Source organism: Pleurodeles waltl, chromosome 1_1 (assembly GCF_031143425.1).
Source record: "Pleurodeles waltl isolate 20211129_DDA chromosome 1_1, aPleWal1.hap1.20221129, whole genome shotgun sequence".
Lineage (NCBI taxonomy): Eukaryota > Metazoa > Chordata > Amphibia > Caudata > Salamandridae > Pleurodeles > Pleurodeles waltl.
Window position 1 is genome coordinate 182,445,342 of NC_090436.1, and position 15,268 is coordinate 182,460,609.

Consider the following 15,268-nt stretch of genomic DNA (forward strand, 5'->3'; position numbering starts at 1 on the left):
CTTGGTTATTAGCCACCTTTCTGGATCCTCTGGTTCTTTGCATTCTTTGTTTTTGCGATCTGTTTTAATTAGCACTGTGGCTGAAGTGAACAGTCTTAGAAGGGAGTGGGTGTTAACTTGCAGAAAGCCCATTGGACATTAGGGGAAAATGGTGCTAAAACGGAAAGGATTACATTGGATCCTACCACCAACCCGAAATGGCCCCACCATTTATTCTACCTACTTTATTATGAGAGTTTTTTAAATTCAGTGCCCTGCCCCAAGTTACACAAGTAAACTTTCCTGGTAGTTGGGCAACTGGATGGCTCTGCTGTTTCTTTTGTGGTTGTGTGTCGTATGTGAACTGTGCAGAAGCAGTAGGTGAAACATGGAGGTCATTGTGGTAATCCCAGCCTCCCACTTGCTCACGGTGTGTGAGCTTGGGCAGATGGCATCCCATTCTTCTATTTGCAAGAAATGTGAACACTTAAAGGCCAGTTTTTGGAGCTACATAAAATCCCCACATCTGTGCCAGCTTGATGCTGACCCTCAAGATTGTTTCGAAGGTTCCTAGAAATGTATGCAAGTACTTGTGTGTACCTCCTTGTGATTGCCACCCCGGTGGGTTCCGAGTTTGCATGTGTGTACTGCATCAGGTGTGTTCCGCAGCTTCAGTTAACTCCCTGTAGACCGCATATGTACAGTAACAGATGCGCCATTTGTAAAATGGGTGAAAGGGATCCCGTTCATCCACAAACTATTGGACAGTTTTAAATAAGCAGAACCAGTTGCTTCTGTTCTAGATTTGCTTCATTCAGCCCTTCTGAAAGTGTTTACTACCAGAGCTAGTCGATGATAAGGGTTAAATCCCTATTTGTTAATTCTAAATTAGGAGGTTAGTAACATAGATGTCCTTAGAGGCTGAGTGCACAGTGTAGCACCTGAGGCTCACTGGGTATTGCATAGTTCCTGGGAGCCTGTATAAAATGGATATATGTGTGTGTGTGTGTGTGTGTGTGTGTGTGTGTGTATGTATATATATATATATATATATATATATATATATATATATATATAAAATCATTGGGCTCGACTTCTCCCTATGAATAAGCAAAGTCCCTCTACTAATTTAGTGGATCACTTACTAAATTAATCAGGCTCACCCTCCACAAACATCTGACATCCTCTTGTTCTTGACTTACCAACGTGTTGAGGTGCATGTCATGAGGCTCAGGAGAGAGATTGAGGTGACTGCTCCGCCCAGGCAAAGCCCTCTTGTGTTCTGTCCCTCTTAATGTAGCACCCAATACTAGGGTTTAACCTGTATCTAAGCACTTAAAGATTTGTCACATAAGATAATTGCGGCATGTGAAGATAATGTGATTAGACAAGGATCTTTTAGCTACTGGATTTTATATAACTTGACCCAATAGCAAAATAAAACAGTCCCATGTCTATTCTAATGATATTGTATTTCAGGCATTAACAATTTCAACATCAAATTGCAATCATAGTTATTTGCAGGTGCTATCCAATGAAAGAACTACTATTTGGAAAGTATACAAATATAAATATTTTGGGCAGAGAAGTCTTAATTCGTCTCAGATCACCCCATGTTCCTAATTCTGCAAGATTTATACGGTCCTTAATTCACATGTTGCACTTAACTGACCTTAACTCTTTGTTATCTTGTGCGAACGTTTGCACTTGCAGTACAAAATCAAGCACTGTCAAAACCTACAAGTCTGGCCTGCCAACAGTTTGACCGTGCAAGGTGTGTTTTTTAAAGTCTTGATGAGAACCGTTGATTTGTTCTAGTACAGTCGAAATGTCAGCATTTTCGAAATGAGACTGTTTAAAGAATTTAATAGAGGGAAACATTTGACAACCAACTAGGACTCCCCCTTTCTTCTCTCATGAAACAAAACCAACAGACCAGATTCATCACGTTATTTGTGTTACTCTTCGATTTGCTTTTTTTTTTTTTTTGTGCCACGTGTCTGGATAGGGAGCTAATTTGATGACAAACTGTTTTCTAACCGACACCTGTCCCCTTGTCCACATTGTAGGGTGTTGTGGATTGATTTGCATGTATGAGTCTGTAATGCAGCTGTACTGTGCTGTCTACATTAAACACGCATAATATCTTCTCTGCATGTGTGTCTGGATTTTACACGTGGCAACGTCGGACGACACCTGTTACTACATTCAGCAGCACAGGAGCGGTGTCAAATTTAGGAGCAGCATAGGCTCCACCGAACCCAGTTCACGCTGTTCGATCAGGCCAGCACCGGCTGGCTGTTGACGGTCGGGTGACGGTAGGAAGCTCTTCGTGTGTTGACATTTCTGGCTGCATGCTGTTTTGGAGGAGAGCTGCAGCGTAAAACTACGTGTTAGTTATGTAATATAAAGGACTTGCCAGTGACTGTTCTAGCTGCTGCCTGCCACTGGCTTTTAAAAGTTGCACCGCGTGACGTTTGCTGCAGTTTCCAGGGAGACGCGTGTGGATTTAAGAGGAAACAAAGGCACGGGCGTCTTACTGTTTGCATTCAGACACGTGAGTCCTTAACTATGTGTGTGAGGAATTCTACACGCATGCTGATCGGAACAAAGTCACGCACGTCTTGCTGTTTGAATTCCGACGGGCGAGTCCCTAAATGCGAGTATGAGGAACTCATCTATACGCGCATGCTGCTGTGTAAATTAAAAGAAAAAAAGGAACCTTACCTGCTTGTATTACTGTTCTTCCCTTCATCTGTCCCTGTTCTCAACAGAAAGTGACTACTCTGATTTTCTTCCATCTACCACTTCCTGGGGATCTGTAAAAACTGTTGAAGGACAATAAGGAAGTGATTAAATGTTTTTGTTTCTTTTCTCTCTACCACTTCCTTGTGAACTGTGAAAACTGTTGAAGGACAATACGGAAGTAAGGAATTGCGAAACTAGTTATTCTAAATTAAAGAGGGAAACAACAAGTTCGAGGCAGTTGTGGTTTGTTCAAATCAAACCACATCATTGTATTATCTTCTGGAACAATTTATGGTGTTTCGAAACAAATTAAAAAAAAAAAAAAAACATTGGGACATACAGGAGCCAGGACATTCGAACTGGAGAGTTCACAGCGATTTGCACACTCATTTTTGGTGCAAAGTTTTCGCAGAATAAAGGAGATCCACCCATGCCATGGTCCAGATGAAAAGAAGAGTTTCTGACGTATATGAAGGCTATTGATGATCACGATATGTCTCAAGAGAGGAAAAAATATTTTGTTGCATTGTCTAGGTTCGGAAGGACAAATGGTGTTCAGGACTTTACCAGAAGTTGTCATTCAGGGACAATCTGATGTGGAGATAGATGTGTTCAAGAAAGCATTGATGAGATTAGAGATTAGGTTTAAGCCTACTCCATGCATAGCTTTAAATAGATTTAAATTTTATACAAGAACACAGCAGTCTGAAGAGACGTTTGAGTTTTTAACTGCATTACGAGGATTGTCTATGCATTGTAATTTTGGAGACATGACAGATTAGATGATACGTGATCAGATAATAGTGCATGTTAAGAGTAGGAAAATTCAGTAACAATTGTGGGTAATGGGAGATCACAAGTTACATGAGGTTATTTCCACAGCAAAAGCTTTAGAACAGTCCGAGAAATGAATAAAATCTATACAGGATTCAGATAGAATTAAAAGTATGGAGTCTGAAGTTTTGGGTGCAATGGGGAGTAGTAGTACCAGTGGTAACCATAACTCAAATTTCAGAAATAATATGTTCAGTAAGAAATGGGATAGAAATGATAGGATGGAAAGGTTATCAGGCTTTCGCTGTGGTAATATCAATCATGTTACGACTTTACCTCAGTGTCCTGCTGTGGGGAAGAAGTGTCAAAAATGTTTTAAAATTGGCCATTTTGTAGTATTAGACAACCCAGATGTGGAGTACAGGTAATGGGAAAGAGTTTAGATTTTATGGCTGATTCAGGATCACCTTGGACGATTGTTAAACGAGAATACTTTAAGCAGAAATTTGAAGTATTTGGAAAATGTCAGATTTGAGAGCATTTTACATAATAGCTGAGAGTTTTGATGGTACTACTATTGATGTTATTGGTTATGTGGAGACGGAAATAGTTTTTAAGGGGAGACGTGCTGCGATTAAGTTGTATGTAGCTAAAAAAGGTGTTAATGTCTTAGGATGGAGAGACCAAGGCAAGTTGGGAATTATATTATATTGATGTAGAGAACCGTTCTTAGCAATAGAGAATTGTGATCCAAGGGAATGGATTATAGCGAAGTTTCCTCAAGTTTTTTTCTAGCAGGTTGGGAAAGTTAGAAAATTACAGTCACAAAATCAGAATCAAAACAAATGCTAAACCTATTGTGCAAAAACGTAGGAATGTTCCAATAAGTGTCAGAGGAGAATTGAAACAGATTTTGTCAGAAATGGTTAAAGAAAATGTAATTGAAGAAATTGAATCGTCTGAATGGGTTTTTCCTATTGTTTTGGCCCGGAAGGCTGACAAATCTTTGCGATTGTGTATGGACCTCAGGGCTGTTAATGCGAATATCATTGCGAATTGTCATCCTTTGCCCAATATAAATGAGATAGTCAGCATGTTGGAGGGAGCAAGGATTTTCTCCACTCTCGATTTGAGGTCAGCTTATCAGATAGAACTGACAGACTATTCTAGACATCTCACTGCATTTATCACACCACAGGGTTTGTACCAATTTAAAAGGATGCCGTTTGGGCTAGCCTCTGCAGCGTCGGTGTTCAGTGAGCTATGTAACATCTTTTCAAAGATATGGATAGTTATGTGAAGTGTTTCCAAGACGATGTTCTGATATTTTCAAAGAATGAAAGTGAACACAGAGAGCATGTAGTAAATGTTTGTGAGGTATTAAGAAAGAGTGGTTTAACCTTGAAGGAAAAAAGTGCACATTTCTCTCCAAATCTGTGGAATACTGGGGTCACAGGATATCAGGAGAAGGAGTGATTCCTAAATGATCGTTGGCTGAAGCTATTGTCAATGTTCCTGCACCTGACAATCGGGATAAATTGTTATCATTCACAGGTCTTTGTGAATATTATAGTAAGTTCATTGAAAAGTTTGCGACTAAACTGGAGCCTCTGAGAGAACTTGCACGTAAAGGGTTTCAGTATGTCTGGACTGATAGACAAGAGTCTGCGTTTGAGGGGATTAAAATAAAAATTGCGCAGTGTATTGTGACGGTGGATGCAAGTATGTATGGTATTGGAGGAGTGCTGTCTTAGAGTTACGGCAAGGACAAGTGGAATGTTTCTTTTGCTTCTCGTACTCTAACGGATGCAGAGAGGAGGTATGCTGTGATAGAAAAGGGATTGTTGTCGTGTTTGGGCAGCTGAACATTTTCAGAACTATATTTGGGGTTCAAGATTTATTTTGCAGATGGATCATAAAACATTGGTAGGTATTCTTTCCCCAGGTGGTGGGTGGAACGCTACTGCTCGCATTACCAGATTAGTATCTAGATTGCAAGAGTACTGTTTCAAGGTCGAGTATGTACCTGGGAAGAGTAATGCTGTGGCGGATTGTTTGTCACGTCTTCCTCAAGATGATGTTAAGGAGGTTGAGGTGTTTCGCAATGAGTTAGAAAATGAGGTTGTGTCTGTTGTGTCTGGTTACATGAAAAAAGAGTTTGGCGGTATTGAAGAGGTGATGTGGAAGAAGTGTGATGAGGAGGATTTGTTGTTGCAAGAGGTTAAAAAATATGTGCGGTGTGGTTGGCCTGGTAGGAGGGTTTCAGAAGAGATTATGTTGTTCCAGAGAGTCAAGGATGAATTGGAAATAGAGAATTAACTTTTGTTCAAAAAAGGAAAGTGTGTTCCTCCTGAAGGACTGCAGGAAGTTATTTTGAGACTTGCACAGAAGGTCATCCAGGGATGTCTTCTATGAAGAGGTTGATACGTACGGGTTTTTGGTGGCCGGGGTAGGACAAAATGGCTGATAGAGTTGTGAGGGAGTGTAGTGTGTTTGTTTGTGAATGCAGAAAAAATGTTAAGGACGGTCCCAGCTCTTCTTTTGCCAGTGCCCTGGCCGGATTCGCCCTGGCAGAAGCTTGGGTTTGTAATTTCAGGTCAGTTCTTCTCGCTTTCTGCAGAGGCCCGTTATGCATTGGTTTTGGTTGATTTTTACTCTAAGTGGCCAGAGGTGAACTTGGTTTCCCAGGTTACCTCAAGTACAGTTATTGAGTTCTTCAAAGATGTGTTTGCCAGGGAAGGATATCCTGAGGTGCTGATATCTGACAATGCGGTTCAGTTAGTGGCGAAAGAAATGGCAAGTTATTTTTAAGTATAGTGACATCAAACATGTTACCACCCCCCTGTATGAACCGCAAGGCAATGGTCAGGTAGAGAGATTCAACCGTGTACTTAAGGAAAGTATTGGATGGGCACGTGGATTTGGCGGTGTAAGGAAATGCCTCCTTGGCATGGTTGCCCCCTGACTTTTTGCCTTTGCTGATGCTATGTTTACAATTGAAAGTGTGCTGAGGCCTGCTAACCAGGCCCCAGCACCAGTGTTCTTTCCCTAAACCTGTACTTTTGTATCCACAATTGGCAGACCCTGGCATCCAGATAAGTCCCTTGTAACTGGTACTTCTAGTACCAAGGGCCCTGATGCCAAGGAAGGTCTCTAAGGGCTGCAGCATGTCTTATGCCACCCTGGAGACCTCTCACTCAGCACAGACACACTGCTTGCCAGCTTGTGTGTGCTAGTGAGGACAAAACGAGTAAGTCGACATGGCACTCCCCTCAGGGTGCCATGCCAGCCTCTCACTGCCTATGCAGTATAGGTAAGACACCCCTCTAGCAGGCCTTACAGCCCTAAGGCAGGGTGCACTATACCATAGGTGAGGGTACCAGTGCATGAGCATGGTACCCCTACAGTGTCTAAACAAAACCTTAGACATTGTAAGTGCAGGGTAGCCATAAGAGTATATGGTCTGGGAGTCTGTCAAACACGAACTCCACAGCACCATAATGGCTACACTGAAAACTGGGAAGTTTGGTATCAAACTTCTCAGCACAATAAATGCACACTGATGCCAGTGTACATTTTATTGTAAAATACACCACAGAGGGCACCTTAGAGGTGCCCCCTGAAACTTAACCGACTGTCTGTGTAGGCTGACTAGTTCCAGCAGCCTGCCACACCAGAGACATGTTGCTGGCCCCATGGGGAGAGTGCCTTTGTCACTCTGAGGCCAGTAACAAAGCCTGCACTGGGTGGAGATGCTAACACCTCCCCCAGGCAGGAGCTGTGACACCTGGCGGTGAGCCTCAAAGGCTCACCCCTTTGTCACAGCCCAGCAGGGCACTCCAGCTTAGTGGAGTTGCCCGCCCCCTCCGGCCACGGCCCCCACTTTTGGCGGCAAGGCTGGAGGGAACAAAGAAAGCAACAAGGAGGAGTCACTGCCCAGTCAGGACAGCCCCTAAGGTGTCCTGAGCTGAAGTGACTCTAACTTTTAGAAATCCTCCATCTTGCAGATGGAGGATTCCCCCAATAGGGTTAGGATTGTGACCCCCTCCCCTTGGGAGGAGGCACAAAGAGGGTGTACCCACCCTCAGGGCTAGTAGCCATTGGCTACTAACCCCCCAGACCTAAACACGCCCTTAAATTTAGTATTTAAGGGCTACCCTGAACCCTAGAAAATTAGATTCCTGCAACTACAAGAAGAAGGACTGCCTAGCTGAAAACCCCTGCAGAGGAAGACCAGAAGACGACAACTGCCTTGGCTCCAGAAACTCACCGGCCTGTCTCCTGCCTTCCAAAGATCCTGCTCCAGCGACGCCTTCCAAAGGGACCAGCGACCTCGACATCCTCTGAGGACTGCCCCTGCTTCGAAAAGACAAGAAACTCCAGAGGACAGCGGACCTGCTCCAAGAAAGGCTGCAACTTTGTTTCCAGCAGCCTTGAAAGAACCCTGCAAGCTCCCCGCAAGAAGCGTGAGACTTGCAACACTGCACCCGGCGACCCCGACTCGGCTGGTGGAGATCCAACACCTCAGGAGGGACCCCAGGACTACTCTGATACTGTGAGTACCAAAACCTGTCCCCCCTGAGCCCCCACAGCGCCGCCTGCAGAGGGAATCCCGAGGCTTCCCCTGACCGCGACTCTTTGAATCCAAAGTCCCAACGCCTGGGAGAGACCCTGCACCCGCAGCCCCCAGGACCTGAAGGACCGGACTTTCACTGGAGAAGGGACCCCCAGGAGTCCCTCTCCCTTGCCCAAGTGGAGGTTTCCCCGAGGAACCCCCCCCTTGCCTGCCTGCAGCGCTGAAGAGATCCCGAGATCTCTCATAGACTAACATTGCGAACCCGACGCTTGTTTCTACACTGCACCCGGCCGCCCCCGCGCCGCTGAGGGTGAAATTTCTGTGTGGGCTTGTGTCCCCCCCGGTGCCCTACAAAACCCCCCTGGTCTGCCCTCCGAAGACGCGGGTACTTACCTGCAAGCAGACCGGAACCGGGGCACCCCCTTCTCTCCATTCTAGCCTATGTGTTTTGGGCACCACTTTGAACTCTGCACCTGACCGGCCCTGAGCTGCTGGTGTGGTGACTTTGGGGTTGCTCTGAACCCCCAACGGTGGGCTACCTTGGACCAAGAACTGAACCCTGTAAGAGTCCTACTTACCTGGTAAAACTAACAAAAACTTACCTCCCCCAGGAACTGTGAAAATTGCACTGTGTCCACTTTTAAAACAGCTATTTGTCAATAACTTGAAAAGTATACATGCAATTTTTATGATTTGAAGTTCCTAAAGTACTTACCTGCAATACCTTTCGAATGAGATATTACATGTAGAATTTGAACCTGTGGTTCTTAAAATAAACTAAGAAAAGATATTTTTCTATACAGAAACCTATTGGCTGGATTTGTCTCTGAGTGTGTGTACCTCATTTATTGTCTATGTGTATGTACAACAAATGCTTAACACTACTCCTTGGATAAGCCTACTGCTCGACCACACTACCACAAAATAGAGCATTAGTATTATCTATTTTTACCACTATTTTACCTCTAAGGGGAACCCTTGGACTCTGTGCATGCTATTCCTTACTTTGAAATAGCACATACAGAGCCAACTTCCTACAGGCGGGCAGTGGAAGGAGAGATTAAGGGAAGAGTTATGGTATTATCGCATAACACCACAGAGTACTACAAAAGTAAGCCCTTTTAAGTTGCTGAAAGGAAGACATCCTGTGTCTAAACTGTATCCGTTGTGGTTCAAGAAGAAACAAAGAAAAGAGTGGGATAGTGTGTGTATTGAAGAGGTCAGAGAAAGAGTGAGGAGAAAACAAGAGAAGTTCAAGGAAGCATATGATAACAAATGGAAAGTGAAGGAATCTGGAATTGCTGTAGGAGATTGGGCCCGAATACGCAAACCAGGGTTTGTGAGGAAAGGTACGTCCAAGTTTGGGTGAGCTTTAAAAGTGATAAAGGTATATCACAAGAGTGTGGTTACTCAGCATGGGAAAGTGTAAAATGTGAGGAGAGTGGTGAAGTGCAATAATGACAGGGAGTGCTTTGGTGATGAAAGTTATGAGTTTTGTAATAAACGCAGGTAATAATCTTGGTATGGGAAGAGTGCCGTCAGCAGGATGTTGTGTTGAGAGTGTGAATCCAGAACAGAGGGTTTTGGAAAATGAGCTGGATAGGGAAGAAGATTATGCTGAATCTGTCGGTGATGATATTGATACCGTAGAAAATAGTAGTTCAATAGCGTCCCGGGTGAAATCTGACACTAGAACAAGATGTTGGCCAGCCAAATTTGGGGACTTTGTCTCGGGTTGATAATGTTATGTGGCCAAACCATATTTAGGATCTTCATAGAATGATTAAGTTAGAATATAATATGAATGTAAAATATGATATAATATAAACTTCCTTGTATTTTATTTATTTTCTGTGTTTGTTTAAAGGAGGGAAATATGTTATAGGTTGATAGTGTAGAATGTTGTGGGGTTCTAGAAGATGGAATGTGAAGTAAGGGCATTACTTGTTGGACCTTGGAGGCGGAAGGAGTGTACTGTGCGGTCTACCATTAAACACACATAATATCATCTCTGCATGTGTGTTTTGGATTTTACAGCAGCTTCTCTGCACAAGCCCAGCAATTTATAGTATTGTTTTGATTGAATTAATTCCAAGGAAAAAACCTTTTCATTTGTTTCATGGCTTACGCTTGTTCCTTCGGTATAAGGGTTAGTTTTACACACTACTACCCACCTTTTTCACTTTTTTTGTAAGGAGGGGCACATTCCAGACTGGGCCTTCAGCTGTTTTTATTCTTTGTCCTCGTAATTACTCTGATTTCAAGGAGAAAGTTTTTTTTCTTCCTCTAAAGTACTCAATGTTAGTGGAGTTAGAAATATAGCAAAAGAGATTAACAAGGAATTCATTGCAAGAAGCAGCATTTGGCGGGTTACACATTGGGAAAAATAAGTGATCCAATTCCAGTGGGTAACAAAGGCCCCCACAGTGGGGCGGGGGTTACCTAAGCTCCAGGGAACCCCCACAGCATGGTACCCTGGCCTAACTCGGTGAGTTAGCAGGGGGCCCCTCCATGCACTTTGCTAGGGGTCCTCCCTCAACTTTTGTTACACCACTGTCCAATCCCTGCCCCTCAGCAAAGCATTCACCTTTGGAACTCCCACATGCAGATAAAAAAAAATCTGAAATTGTTTCTCAAGGCACCCCGTTCAAGACTAACACGGGTGATTGTGTAGGAGCAACCTTTTCCTGAGCAGGAACAGACTTTTCACATGACACCTTTAGCTCTTTAACTTTAACAAAGTTCCCAGGATGTTATCACTTCTCATCTGTCTGGAGAGTGGTGTTTTCATGGCCTTCTTATCCGCCCTCAAGGCCTTTGGCGCCTTGGCTCCAAAGAAGATTCGAAGGCCTATAATGAATGCTCCCTGATTACTCTGAAGCTAACTTGGAACATGAACCCAAGCTTTACATTGCCAGGCATGCGCAGTGAGGCCTGTCCTATTCAAGGCGCTGGGTCTGTTTCGGCTCTCAGTCCCATAAGAAGTCAAAGATAAAGTTAAAAAATGTGTTGCCGCAGGTAGAAAAAAAGCCAAGGAGAGCTTGACCCCCTTCCCTGCCGTTCTCATTTGAGGGAAAGTTGTCTATACTCCAATACGCTGTCTGTGGTAGCGTCACCCAACCCAGACACCTATTCCGAGATTTGAGCAACCTGAATTTTCAAGGGTATTGTGTACTCTGCAGTGATAAAAGCTTTTAGGGAGTGAATGAAGCATTTATTCTGAACAGTCCAGCTCCCTCTTACGTGCCTTCTGGCCCACAAATCTGTCAGACGTCCAGTTGGACGTCTATCTCTCTTTATCCAGTGGCAACTAACTGTTTGGTCTCTGCATAAGCCTTGGCTGGTGCCAGGCCAATCCTCAATTACATTGCCAAAGACGCTGCCAGTCATGCTTACCTATGAGCTGGCATTGCCTCCAAAAGCTCTAGTTACAGAATTCAACCTGATTTCTATATCACGCTGTGAGATAACAAAAGTGCAACCTGTAACTTTGAGTGCTTCCCATACTTTTTATTTACAGCAACACCAGAACTGTTGAAAGTTCAGGGGCTTGAAGAAGTTCCTCACAATGAGGGCCACAGTGATCAAGCAGGCAGCTTACTTCTATTTCATTATAATTATGCTAGACCCTACCCTAACCTCCAAAATGCTAGTGATCTGGACACCTCGCGTTATACTGAAGTAAACTTGCCATTAGGCCTTCTGAGCTGAGCAGATTGCATCCTTTGCTGTGATTTTCATAGGGTCACTGAAGTTTTGGATTAACAGTTACCCACAGTTGAAGCCAAAGTGAAATTATTGACCGATGTGTTGCACCCTGGACCATAAATTACAAAGTCCCAACTAACATTCCGTGAGGCCCTGACTGAGACCCTTGTGCCTACCAGGTTAAAACTATGGTTAGCAACACCCTTGAGCTGCCCAACTGACACACTCCAGCTTCTGGGGAGGCATCCTTTCTGATTCAGCATAACATTCTAGTGATTCTCATCTTTCAGGCTTCGGCGAGCAATGTGAATCTCAGTGCTTTAGCTACTGGTTCTCCTGATAAAGAATCTAAGAAGATTGATGCTGTAGGCAACATGGTTTATTTCTACCGTTTTGGTCATATATCCAGTGAACACTGTTTGCCTTTTGTATGCCTTTTCCGCTATTACACACACTCATGCTCTTTGGGACATGGTGAGCAGAATCCTGCCTTTTCTCTCTGATGATTTCTGGGGTTAGTTTGCACAAACCATACATGATGGCCAAGATGCAGCCAGATACATCCTTAGGGCTGGCCTGGACACTGGATTTTGTCAGCCCTTCCTGGGGCACTAGCATTGTTGTTATATGTTGTTATATGTCATGCCTTATTCGTGCTTCCAGGTTCTCTGGAGACTGCATTGAAACATATGCCTTTGATTAAGCAAGGCTCTTTGAAGTGAAGGAAAATTTGGTGCAGGAGTGCTTTAAGGATAGAGGGCCTGTGGCCTGCTCCACTGGACCTTTTTTCTTCCTCTAGCTTGCCAGTTCCTCCAACATTAGCAGAAATTCTGGGAGTACTCATTAGGCCTTGCCTATGTTATATTACTTTGAAAAATCTTGTAAAGTGGATAGCTGCCTCAACATCAGGACTTTCCAGCGCTGAACCCAAGAACCAGGGCCAAAACTACCTACTCTGGACCGGAAGGGAAAGATACCAACATAGATAGCCCTCACAGGGTGTCTACAGTCTATTCACCCTTTTCGTACCTGTAGAAGGAGAGGTGGTGGCAGAGGTTGGAGCCACCAACAGATGTAGAAATGTTCTTCCTCTTCATCGCCTGTGGTTGCCACTGCCAAATCACCTTTCACTTTAGTTCCCCCTCCAGAAGTCATATGGGACAGCAAGGGGGCAGAATCCAATTTTATCTGTCCTGCTGTCCTGCATGTACTTCGGATCAGTGGTTCCTTTAACTTGTTCAGTTTGTTTATGCTCTTCCCTTTTAGGCTACCCATACACATGGACGACAGATGTAGCAGAAACTACTGCAACACCACCCAGATAAGTTCACACTCTGCTTGCCAGGGGTGCAGTTGAATTAGTACTTTAGAATCAAAGGGGCCAAAATACTGTTTCTGGTAACTCACAGTCCCCAAGAATAGCACATGCAGGGGAGCTATAGGGGGGGAAAGGTGCGGTTGAGGCTGATATTGATTCCCAGGCTTCTGAATGATAAGTTGATGTAGGCTAAGGTCCTGGTGGCCTTAGATCCTTTATGCATTCCCACCTCTGCTGCTGATTCTGAAGGTCATAAAAGAACGTCAGAAAGGTCCGACCCCAGCTCATCTGATTAACAGATTGACCTAGGGGTTTTTGGTACTCCGACCTGCTGAATCAGAGAATTTGCACTTCAGTTAGCATGCGTCTTTGGGAGGATTTGCTGTCCCAATAAGAAAGCAGAGTCTTGCATCTGAACCTATATAACTTTTACTTCCATGCATAGAGATTGAGAGGAACCATCTGTCCTCTGGAGGCACTGTACATGGTTTTGACAGCTAGCCTCTCATTCATGAAGTCCATGTACACTAGTCTCTGGTCTAAATTTGTCACCTGCTGTTCGAATAGACTGGTTCTTCCTCTTCAAGCTAATCTGGCTGATGTTCTGTTTGTTTGATTTCTCTTAGCCCAGCAAGGCTACGCATTGGCCTGATAAGCCATCCACCTGTTGTGATGCATTTCTTAAAAGGTATTTTGCTTATTTCCCTCTGCTTTTTTCATTATGCTGCAGTGTAAAGTCCTTACCTTATTGATGTGTGCACTGTTCGGACTTCTGCACAATTGCACACTGAGGCTTTTGACCTTTCTGACTGTTTTTAGGTCAAGCATGCAAGTGCTCTGGGTTGTAATTTATCTGTGGACTTTTAACCACGCCCACCGCATGCCCATCACTATCACTCTTTCATGGGCTTGCCTTTCAAAAATCCTTTATCATTGGTAAATGCTTTACGTTTGTCCCTCCTTGGGGCAGTTTCGTTACTACCTTGGCCATCAACCCTGTTACATGGATAATTGCACTTTTGCAGATACGTTTGACTGCGAGCAAAGTTCTTTTTCCTTTTGTGTCTTTCCTTCGCGCTCATTCTCATGGCGGCCGTGGCGATTTGAATCGGCTCGCTTATGCCAACTGAAATACTGTTTATTTTCAATGTATGTGGCAAGAAAAGTCCAGTTAGGAATTTACAGTGCTAATAGCTCTTGCTCAAGCCAACGTGAGATCCATTACATTGCAAATGCTTGTTCTCATAGCAATCACTTCTGCGCATCGTACGAAGGTGGTGTCACCTTTTTATGTGGGGGCAGTCCATTACTTTCCTCAAGTTTTCTATTTGTGGATGCTTCACCAGGTGGATCCTGATTGGACCCTTAGTTTCTACATTGACAGGACTAAGGAGCACAAAAAAGGGAAAAGCAGCCCAGAAACAGATCTTATCAAAGTAGATTGTCCCTTGCATCAAGCTCTACTATGCTCTGGGTGAAAAATATCCCCTAAGCCACTACCACTTTGTCTAGGGGCATTTTGATGTTTGACATCTGACAAGCTGCTATGTTGGCTTCTTTCCATACCTTCACCAGGCACTGCTGTATCGATTCTCAGGTCTGCTGGGAAGATAATTTTCATGTTTGGTACTGTAGGGCTACCTGGTGTAAGTGAACTCCTAACACCACCATCTTTGGGAGAGTACTGCTTTATTGATTTGAAAGGGGAGGACTCTGAGGGTAGGAGTTTTCAGCAGAAGAACAAGTTGCTTGCCTTAGTTAACAAACTTTCTGGTGGACACTTGCCAGTCCTCTTTGCAGTTTTGTGGTGTGTATGTCTGGAAAGTCATAAGGTTCCAATTTAGATGTTGCACATTGCCATCATTTCAATTTGTCAGACACTTCGCAGCTGAGGAATTGGAAGTAATTACTAATAAAGAGCACGCAGGTGTGGTGCCTATTTGTAGCTCTGTGTCATCACATCTGGAAGTAGTGTGGAGCCACTACAGAATCTGATGGTACCACCTGGTGGTGTGGAAGCTACTGCAGGAAAAGTTTCTGGATCCAGTCTGATTTTTTTGAAGGACCCTTCTATTAGATAGATTAGCCACCAGAAAGAGTTTTACAGAGGGGAAGTAACATTTTTATCCAATTAATTCTCAAGAACCAAAGAAAAGAAACCAACT

General features: G+C 43.8%; 1 protein-coding gene across 4 annotated transcripts in view; it reads left to right on the top strand.

The window, feature by feature from the left end:
• SEC11C (SEC11 homolog C, signal peptidase complex subunit) overlaps positions 1-15,268 on the top strand; it is a 103,865-nt gene that overhangs the window by 74,660 nt on the left and 13,937 nt on the right. The window lies entirely within an intron of this gene.